This window comes from Giraffa tippelskirchi, chromosome 6 (genome assembly GCF_054371585.1).
Source record: "Giraffa tippelskirchi isolate mGirTip1 chromosome 6, T2T-mGirTip1v1.2.pri, whole genome shotgun sequence".
NCBI lineage: Eukaryota > Metazoa > Chordata > Mammalia > Artiodactyla > Giraffidae > Giraffa > Giraffa tippelskirchi.
The window spans coordinates 107376853-107388486 of NC_137280.1; positions in this window are offsets into that span (position 1 = coordinate 107376853).

Below are 11634 nucleotides of genomic sequence, written 5' to 3' on the forward strand. Positions count from 1 at the left end.
ATATTTTTTAAAACCCTACATTTAAAAACACTCTGAGATATTAAGCTAATCATGGTACAATACTAAGAAATTATTATTTTCTAATTCTATAAATATTAAAAGCTCATAAGGTAAAACAGTTTACTAACCTAGGAAAAAGTCCATAATATGTTTCTAAATGAAAAAGAGAAGCCACAAAGCAGAATAAATATGGTCTCATTATACTCTGTGTATGTGTGCATGCACACACGTCCACATACATGTGCTTAAAGAACATATACTAAAATGTTAACAGCAGTTATCACTGGATGATGAACTTTAGAAACATTTTATTAAATGTTCCTTAGGGCTAGGAATTAGGGAGAAAATTCTAACTTTCTAGATTCCAAAATCCTATCCTTCACCCCCAGATAACTGAATTGGGATATACAGGTAATTCATGGGACTATTAATTCTGTTGAAATAACTTCAGACCACACAGTCTAAAGACCTCACTGAATAATGAAGTTCCATATTCTAACACTAGATAATGCTCTAGAGATGAGCAGATGTGTCCTCTACAAAGACTTAAAGATATCTCAATTATACTATCACATAAAATAGTTCTGATTTGGATGCTTTTCTCCCAATACCGTTCTAAAGATATCATACGTAGATGATAAAGCATACCTAAAATAACTAAAGAGCTGATATGACAGTGACTAAATATTGAGATGGGGAAAGAAAACTTAGTCTTACATTTGGCTTCTTACAAACTTGTAGGTCCCTAGTTAACATATTTCTTACTTTATACAAACTGCATGCCTTCTTGGCCCTATTGTGAGCTAAATGAGATATTTCTCTAAAGAAATTGCCCAATAAGTAAACACCACCCCAAATGCACACACAGTATTCAGTCCAGTGGCCAGCTATTTGAGCCAGATGGCAGAAGAACAAATAGGAAATGCTGGCATGGGACAGGACAACCCCGGGAAAACACCAGGAGAACAGATATTTCCATGCTAAAACAGGGCAAAGAGTTCTTTATCTGGACGGGAGGGACTGCTCTCAGGAGGCCCGAGAACAACAGCTCTTGTGGCAGTGGGCACATGAGTTAGCTGGGTCACTGACAGTGCAGTCACAGCCCTCCCTTCCCTTAGTGGGGCTGCTGAGTGGCCAGCTGCTTTTCTGCATTCGTTGGAGATGCTTTGGAAAGTGATCGGAGAGGAACTTTTGTAGTCTAGCCAGTTCTGGACCCACTTGAAATTCTTCGGTTTGTAGTTGCAGCTTAAATTGAACTTCCTGGTGTTCAAATTTATTTCATCTTGGCTAAATAGGCCTTCCTAGGTATCTCTCGGAGAAGGCAATGGCACCCCACTCCAGTACTCTTGCCTGGAAAATCCCATGGACGGAGGAGCCTGGTAGGCTACAGTCCATGGGGTCGCTAAGAGTCGGACACGACTGAGTGACTTCACTTTCACTTTTCCCTTTCATGCACTGGAGAAGGAACTGGCAACCCACTCCAGTATTCTTGCCTGGAGAATCCCAGGGACAGCGGAGCCTGGTGGGCTGCCGTCTATGGGATCGCACAGAGTCGGACACGACTGAAGCGACTCAGCAGCAGCAGCAGCAGCAGCAGGTATCTCTCTTTCTCTTCTCCCTCTCTAACTTTTAAAGGAACAAAAACTCTGAAGCAGCTTATTTTTTTTAAAAATCAAGCTCAAAAGCTATCTTGGACATCACACAGCTTTACAACACAATCTTTTGATGATTTAAGTGTAAATGAAGCAGAAACATATGGATTCCATTTCCCATAAATCATACACAATCCTCAAAAAATCAAGGGAGAATGTGCTCAGCACAATGTATTCTGTTTGGTTGAATCCAAAACATCTGAAGAATACTTGGAGGCTGATGGATCCAAAATATTTATCCATCTCTATTTATAACCTTGGGAGTGGGGAAAGCCCTTGATTCATGGCGACAGTTAAACTGCTCACATGTGCTAAGTGGGCAACCAGAAACCAGTGCAAGCTTAAAGATAATGGTGTTATCCTTCTCCTGTTCCCGCTCCAGACATTCAAGTCAACCTCAGATCAAAAACACTGAAGCCCTTACTTAAACAGAGCTAGTCAAGTCTGGTATTGCTTGAGCTTTCCTCGCCTAAAACAATTGCAAGTTATTTCAAGCTATTTGAGGTACAGTCATGTTCATGTCGTTGTAGGATGATGCCAGCATCCACCAATAATCCAGAACTGACCCCTTGTGGCAACAGCCCCACCACAAGGAATTCTGGCTTACTTTCCCCTCATAAAACCACAGCTGTTGTGCCTCCGCAAGCCCCGACCCTCCCGGACCCTTTTTTCATTAAAAGGATAAATCACAGTGATTTTATAGACCAAGAGAAACGCTGTTCCTTGCTGGTATCTCTGACTGTCCTGATGTCTCTTGATTGATGCAAAGCCCAAATCTTAACTCTGAAAGTTACTGATAGTTCTTTTGAGTTTATTTAAATTGGGCAGGGGCCACATGCTGTGTGGAAGAAATTTTTATTTTTTTTTTAACAGCAGCAGCAGCAAGAACTCAAACAGGATGTTTGTGAAGTTTGGCAACATAGGTAAACTGGGCATCATGTCCTCTTCTAGCCAGTAACTGTCTTCTTCTACCCCTTGCCTACTGCCTAACTCAGAAACAGCCAGCAGCAAACCACTGGACATCAGTTGTCTCAAAATCTTCAAGAACCCTGCAGCAGGAAGCATTAGCAGCCTTTTTTTTTTTTTTTTTACAAATGAGGAAACTGGGCCTCTATGGCTTTCCTGGGCTTTCCCCGAATTGCAAGGCTAACCCAAAGCAAATCTGGGATTGAAATGTGTGTCTTTTTCTTACTCAGCAACTCTGCTTCCTCTGTCTCCTGCACAGCCTCTCTGCTAGACTGCCACACAGAACAGTCTGACCTCAAAAGAGACAGTCATTTTTCAAGATGTCGGTTTTGTCACAAGAAGAGTCTTTACGTAAAGTAAATTTGAAAATGTCTAAATTTAAACCACTGCAAAATGTGTCCTGTAGTAGATTAGAAAGAAAGGGGGAAGATAGACTTTAAATATAGACTTCTAAAACTTAAAAAAAATATGTGTTGTATTTGATGGGATCCTAACTCAACAGATCTTATAACCCTACCTTTCCTCAGGACTCTTTGCCCAGGGCAGTATTTCTCAACACTTTTAAAATTTATTATTATTATTGCTCCCCCTCCAAGTATTTTTGGCTTTCCTGGTGGCTCAGATGGTAAAGAATCTGCCTGCAATGTGGGAGACCTGGGTTCGATCTCTGGGTTGGGAAGATTCCCAAGAGAAGGGAATGGCTACCCATTCCAGTATTCTTGCCTGGAGAGTTCCATGGACAGAGGAGCCTGGTGGGCTACAGTCCATGGTGTCGTAAAGAGTCGGACACGACTGAGCGACTAACACTTTCACTTTCCAAGTATTTTTATATATTTTTTTTCTAATTCTCCTGGATTTCATCACCATGAAATTTTAATACCATAGATATGCCTTTTATCTGATTATGTATTGCGGCCCTTTGGTGGCCTACAAACCAATGTATTATCTAAGATTACATCACCCTCCAAGCCAATTTTTACTGCCTCTTGGGGGAATACATGCCTTGGAGACATTCATCCAAAGAGCTGACAATGTTGGCCTCAGATAATCTATCGTCAAGCTGCACAGAAAAACTGACCAGGAGACCACAGAAACCATGGAAACCCTTCCTAAATTACCAGAACTAAAAAACACAGTAAATTGTCCCTAACTATATTCAAGAGAAAAATGGACTTGTTTGAAAAGAAGCAATAAACACACTCTATTTTCTATGCATCTGAGTGGTTTTATCATAGAACTAGAACCCTTAGAGCTCAAATGGGCTTTAAAATAGCATCCAGCATAGCCAACTGTCTCCAGGCAAGAAGATATTATTGGTCTATTTTAAATTGATGAGGCATCTAAGCTGAGGTGCCTCAACATCAGCACCTGTTGAGGTGCCTAAACAATAACATCAAGTTATTTGTTTATGGGCCACAGATTGAAACTCGGACTCCAATAAAAAATTAGTCAAAGGACTCCCCTGCTTTATTTCTGGCACAGTGAAAACATTGGCAGGGCAAAGAGAAGGATTTCTTTCTTTTGATCCCCTTTCCTAAGGACAGAGGATGTTTCTTCAGTATTGATATCTAGTACTCCACCAATAATAAAATATTTTGTATATACTGTGCTGTAAAACCTCCTTGTTTCAAGGGCCTGAGATTCTAGCTGTGAGTCTGGAGGACTCATCACAGCTCTGGCCCTCCAGGCATCCTGGCTCAGCTCTCTACCCTGCTACTCCACCTTCTTCCCAACAGCCACCAAGCCAGGACTGGAACACAGTACTTGTCAACTGCAGGCACACAGTCAACATTCACCCACTAAACTGGGCACACACCATTTTTGTTATGAGAGATAACAGTGACAGGTTTGGCTGAAGATGACAAGAAGTTACAAGATGTTAAGTCCAGATTAATACTCAGAGTTTTCTATATAATATAATGTAAACATTTTGAAATAATTTTGCCTTTCCAGAGAACTGGCAGAAGTCCAAATCCTTAGGGCATGTGAATGATAAATGTTTAATAAATACTTAATCACTAGCTTATTACCCACAGATTTCTAAAGCTGGTTTAAATTAGAGTGTTCCTGGCTGATAATAGTCTAATATTTTACCTTTTCATGTGTATTTTATGAAGGGCATTTTAGCCTCTTAATTGAAAACAGTAAATTATAAGGGGATTCCCTCTAATTCTTTCCACAGGTCTCCAGGGCATGCACGTTTCTTCTCTGAAATTTTGCTCCCCTGGTTGGTCTCTCCTCTCTAGCACATCTAATTTCTTCTGTTCTTCTGGCTTCTTCCCCTCCACTGTCAGAGTCTCAGGTGTCCTTTGTCTTAAAAACATTGAGAGAATAGCAATGAAATGTATACATTACCATATGTAAAATAGATGACCAGTGCAAGTTTGATGCATGAAGCAGGGCACCCAAAGCTGGTGCTCTGGGACAACCCAGAGGGGTAAGATGGGGAGAGAGGTGGGAGGGGGGTGCAGGATCGGCAGGCGGGGGGGCACATGTATACCTGTGGCTGATTCATGTTGATGTATGGCAAGAAACCATCACAATATTGTAATTATTTTCCTACTAAAATAAATTAATTAAAAGAAACCAATCTATGTTGTGGGCACCTACCTTCTTCTTGATACAGAGGAGTCTAAGCCACTTCCCCCATTCTCCTCATATCTCCTTTCATTTCAAACACTTTCTCTAGCCTATCGTCTGTAGCCTACCCTCTTCTCTCACTGTAGCATCATCTTAGAACATCATGAGTGCCATCCTGATCAACTTATCTAGGAGTGTTCCTTGATTCCCATCTCCCACAATGACTTTGATGCACTTAATACTGTCACCCTCCCACCTATTAGAAATGTTCTCCTCTCTCAACCATCCCATTGAGAGTACAAATTCCTCAGACTGACTTTAAGACCTGATGACTATAAATATAATCAATCAAAGAAGAGTTCAAAACTTAACTCACAGCCTATAGATCCTGAATGTGGATGCTGTTGGTCACCAGTCTGATTGAGTGGGGAGAGACATGGCAGCTGGTTGGCAGGAAGCACTGTATTCTGAATCCTAGAAAGAAAGAATGAAAGAAAGAAGAGAGATGACTCTTTTTGTCTGCCAATTCTTGAGACAGGCAGTTTGCTTTCGAGTTCTCCCTTTTAATGGAATTTTCTGTCTTTCCTCATTCCCTGCTTTCCCGCTGAGCTTCACCAAGATAGAAACTTGGTTACAGTAAAAACATGTGAAAGCTTTACCTAAGAGTTAGTCAGTATCAGCAAGACCCAAGTTTGTTTGCCTTGTCAAGGCTCTCCCTGAATTCTGAAAGCCTTAAATGAACTCTTGCGGCAACCATGTCCCCATTGCCCTAGCGAGCTGCCTAATGAAGCTGGATTGAAGACACAAAAGAGGGAACATCAGAAAAAGACAATATTGTCCAGACACCCACCCTAGTCTGACTCTGTACAAACCAAAACGAAACTTGACAAGAAGATAATCCTCTGAATCAGTAGTGTTCAACCTGTGGCGATTACTAAATGTCCACCCCCAGAGACACTACATTTGGCAATGTCTAGTTATTTATTGGTTGTCACATATGGATTTGGGGTGGTGCTACCAGCATCTAGTGGGTACAGGCTAGGGATGTTGCTAAAAATCCTACAACACACAACAGCCCTCCACAGTGAAGAATGATCTGGTTCAAAAAGTCGATAGTGCCAGGGCTGAGGCTTGTGCTCTAGATTCTCCATGTGTTCAAATGAGGATGCTTTCTTTCCAGAAGAGCCTGTGTTAACAGCTCTTTCCAGAGTCATTGTGCATAACTAAGGGATTACTTTACAAATGAAGCGGCAGGCATGGAGATTTTAAGCAGTTGAGTCATATTTCTATGGCCAAGTGAGGACACCTTTAAAATGTGAATGCAGGTCTGGCCTGACAGGCTTTGAAGCTTAGGCTCTTTTCCACATCCTCTGGACCAAGTTAGGCGGCAGACATTCAGTCTTACATGACTAAGGGTGAAATCACTTCTGCCATTCAAAAACCAGCTAGAGAAAATACAGAGCCAGAGAAGTGAGCTGACTCTTCCCTGGTGAAAACTGTAATGGAATTAGAATGGGCGAGAATAATGCTAGGAGATGTCTGAAGCATGGGCAAGCAAAGACCCTGAGGGATGAGTATAGAGCCCAGTTATGGGAAACTAATAAGACACCATCAACTGGGCTGGTCAAAGGCAGATGCACCACAGTTTGCTCCTAGATAAAGAAAAGACAGACAGAGGCTCTTGTGAAGTCATAATTCCAGTTAGGTGACCGTGGTCTTAAGCCATTATGCCCATGAACATGATGTTTTGTACTGCCCTTTGGGCTACTAGACATCTTGCCCTCTAGTCCCCCACAGCTTCCACCCAAGAAGAAGCAATTTTTCCCTTCCCCTCTTATTTCCTGAGTGCTCCTTCTCAGAGCAGCTGCTGAATATATAACCACTGAATTTTGAGCTTCATGGCTAGTAAGATACTGCTTTTGATTCACATTGCTATTATTAACTACACATGTTATATCTCTCCACTGTCAGACTCAGATGAAGATTTTTATTTTCTATAATTGTGGAGTCCCTTATTTAACAAATGTTAACTATGTCTCTAGTCTTAACTCTTTTTATTGTTCTGTCGCTAAGGTGTGTCCAACTCTTTGCAACCCCATGGACTGCAGCACACCAGGCTTCCCTGTCCCTCACTGTCTCCCAGACCCAAGTTCATGTGCATTGAATCTGTGATGCTATCCAACCATCTAAACTCTAGCCCACTTCAGTTTAGAAAAGAGGCTTCTAAGGTCTGGTGGGAGAAAATGATCCACCAATGAAGAGTCAAACACACAGATTCATATGTATTCTTCTTCACTCTGTCTTTGGATACTATTATTCATTTTCTTAAAGGGGTATATAGATATGCATATATATAAAATTTTTAAACAAAGAAAGGGTATATACACACAAAATATTTTTTCCCCGCCTCTGACTCCCCAGGTTCCCACTTTAGGACCTACCGCAGCAGCAACCTCTGTTATCAGTTTCTTGTGCATTTTTTCAGAACATCTGTGCATTTACAGAAGTACACATATGTGTGCATATCACCTTCTGACCTGCAGGCTGGTGTCCTTCCCATTCCTCTCTATGGCCACTGCAGCTTCTATTGCTCAAGACCAGCTGTGACAAAACAGATGACACATTTGTCCTGTTGAAGGAAAACTTGGTGATTCAGACACAAATTGTTCCCTACACCTTTCATCCTCATTACCAGGTAACTCTGCCAAGGTCAAGTGGTGACATTCTGATTTACTACTAAGCAGACTGACTACGACTCACATTTGACGAGAATCTGAAATTCAAATACCAAAAAGAAAAAAAAATATATTTCCTTAAGGCTTCCAGTTTCGTAATCAAACTTGCTTTTTTTGCTTTGTTGAAAATATTATTTTCCTCTTGGTTCAATGAACACAGTCTATCTGAAGGAACAAAAACAAGACTTCCCCTGAACCTCCAATTAATCACCAAATCTTTAAATTTAAGATCCAGTTTCACCCCATTCCTAAAATCTCTATTTAGTGGCTCAGAGAGCAGGGATGAAGGAGCCTCACTGTTTTTACTGGCAAAATGAGACTGAGCCAAATCCAGGCTCCAGGTATGAAATACAAATTTGGCTGACTGTAGATATGCCATTTACTAGAACCTGTATTCGAATAAATCAAGGATACATTTCTCTTGGCTCTTATAGAGAAACTTTTAAATGGTGACTCCAGCCCTCCTAAGGATTTTGTCCAGATCGCCTGAAAGTGAACAATTTTCACAAGTTTGTTTTGGCATCCACAGCATAAATTTTTATTGAAAGTCACAGTTGTTTTAGTGGGCACCACAGTCTCCCAAGAGACCTCTATTGGGGCCTCCCAGCCAATTTGATGAGAACTATGTGCACCTGAAACATGCCAAGTGTTGTAAGGACTGACCTGGCCTCCAACTCTGCTTGCCGGCACACGACCACTGACTCATTTGTACTTTGCATTTAAGGACATGCTCTTGAGTGTATCTGCAGCATTTCTGAAATCAAGCAGCCATCTCCATATTGAAGATTCCTTTTTTTGTTCCTTCAAAGGTTTCTGTTTCTCTGGAGTTACACCCAATTTATTCTATCATATCAAACAGGTAAGGCAATAGGAGAATGGGTTCTCTAGGAATATACATTTTCCATGGAATGAAACAAAATAAAGATGTGGTTGAGAAGGATGGGAATGCAGCCCAACCCGATTCTCAAAATGTCCTTTAAATAACCAGGGAGATCACTGATTTAGGAGGCTTCAAAAGAGTATGTAGAGGTATTTTGAGACAAAAAAGGACATCTTTAATTTCTATACTACTATACATAAATCATCACATAATCACTAGGAAGGCAAACCAAAATGGGCTGAAATTTGAATTTACAAGGTCCTTGTCCCATGATTGAGAGGTCTTCCACATTTTTCCTTTTTTACTTTTTCTATGGGCCATTTTATCCTTGTGTTTTATTACTTGGAATGATGGGAAAACTTAGAATTTTACTTTATGAAATAATTAAAAAGAGTTAGATTATTAATGGCTCAACACTGAAACAGCACAATTCTCATTTAAAAAAATTAAACTAAAACTCTCTAAGCCATCTTTTTCATATTTATAAGCAGCTTTCTTAACAAATTTTCATTAAGGCCAGAAAACTAACATAGCAAAGAAAAAAACGTACATGAAATAAATTTTATTAGCTTCTCTCAGTGAAAAAAATGTCTCATGCCAACCAGAAGAGAAAAGAAACCTGCTATTTTACAATTTTCACTTTCCCTTCAATTATGCTAGCTTTAATATTTTTCCCCTGAATTCCCATGGGTTAGACAGAACTGTTAAACCTCAAGATTATTAAAACAAGAAGCCTTTTCAAAATCACATGGGTAAAGTCTCAACTTTCTATTTAAATACTACTGATGAGGCCAGTGCTTCCTTCTGTGGGCAGGTTTCATAGGTTACATGAACTCAGAGGGCCGCGGTGGGTCACACTGAATGACAGAGGGTGTGGCATTCTGCATCACCACTTCTCCAGAGAAATATCATGGCAGATCCTAGGAGCGATCCCACCAAAAGTTACTCCCTGCTTCATTTTCCCTTTCCTCTTTCCCACTAAAGAGGCTTAAAAAAGGAAGATTACTTTCCCATCCTCCCTTCCACCTGGGGATAGCTGTGTCACCAAGTTCTGACTAAAATGACATCAGAAAAAGTTGATAAAGGGCAGTGCTGCTCAAACTTTACTATGTGTAAGAATTACCTGGGGATCTTGGTAAAATGCAGAATCCAAATCAGTAATCAGGATGGGACCTGGAATGTTGCACTTTAAGTTCCAGGTGATGAGCCATGTGTCACGTGAGGACCACAGTTTGGGTAACAAGGTGTCAGAGGGCATCTGGCAAGGACTTTCCTCTTTGATTTGGAGAGAGGTGTGCAAAGAGAATGCTACTTCCTGTCCTTCTCTTCAGCTTCCTGCTTTGAATAGAATTGAAGAAGGAGTTAAGTGTGGGGCGGTATGAGCTATCCTGTATCCAAGAGGGATGGAATTCCACAAACAGAGCATTGCAAATTAGAAGAATGGAAAGCATCCAGGTATTGTAATTATTTTCTTTGTCTCCATTTCACTCTAACTCAATTTTAGTTCAGAATCTTTTTATATCCACAACATCCTTGTCAATACAATCAAAGAAACTCCCCAAGCTTGAAAAGTATTTGTAGGTGAGTTTTGTAGGTGAGTACACATCTTGGGCCTAATCAATGATCACCTTAAGATAAATGTGGAGGATGGACAGGCTGAGTCTATAAATCAGTGTGTTCAAAAGGGCCTAAGGAGACTCCCAGGAAAGAAATTATCTGAAGAGAAGAAGCAATCTTTTAGATGCATTGGTTGGTTTGGGGTACTCAGTGCCAAGACAGAGGATAAGGAGGATTCTGAGCATAACCCCATTTGTGTCTGTAACTATGGTCTAGCCACCATGATCTCATACTTGAGCTCAAGACAAAGAGGACTATAATAGAAAAAATGAAGGGAAAAAAAAAAACTAATGCAAACAGTATTTTTGAGAGTTTATGGCATTGCTATAAGATGTTAGAAGCTTACATGACAATGTGAGGGGTCATTTGTATTAACTGCAAGAGTCAAAGCTTTGGTTTAGGTGGCATCGTCATTGGCTTATGACACTGCCATCTTAGCTCAGCAACTGCTGTACAATAGAAACAGCTCGGTTGTACATTGTTAAAACTGCGGCTACTGTGTTCATTGCCATAGTGATGTGGGGCAAAAGAGAAGATCACAGATGACACACTGCAGTCAAAAGATGTGGCTGCAGAGCATAACAAGAGTTTCCTGGGAACTTTCAAGACTACTTGGGAAGCATTTGAAGGCTACTAGCATTTCCACAAAGCAGGTAACATGTAGCTAGAAAAATACTGATTTGTAATGAAGGGATGGAGCCAAAGCAAAAACAACACCCAGTTGTGAATGGGACTGGTGATAGAAGCAAGATTCGATGCTGTAAAGAGCAATATTGCATAGGAACCTGGAATGTTAGGTCCATAAATCAAGGCAAATTGGAAGTGGTCAAACAGGAGATGACAAGAGTGAACATCGACATTCTAGGAATCAGTGAACTAAGATGGACTGGAATGGGTGAATTTAACTTAGATGACCATTATATCTACTACTGTGGGCAGGAATCCCTTAGAAGAAATAGAGTAGCCATCATAGTCAACAAAAGAGTCCGAGATGCAGTACTTGGATGCAGTCTCAAAAACGACAGAATGATCTCTGTTCGTTTCCAAGGCAAACCATTCAATACCATGGTAATTCAAGTCTATGCCCTGACCAGTAACGCCAAAGAAGCTGAACAGTTCTATGAAGACCTACAAGACCTTTTAGAACTAACACCCAAAAAAGATGTCCTTTTCATTATAGGGGACTGGAATGCAAAAGTAGGAA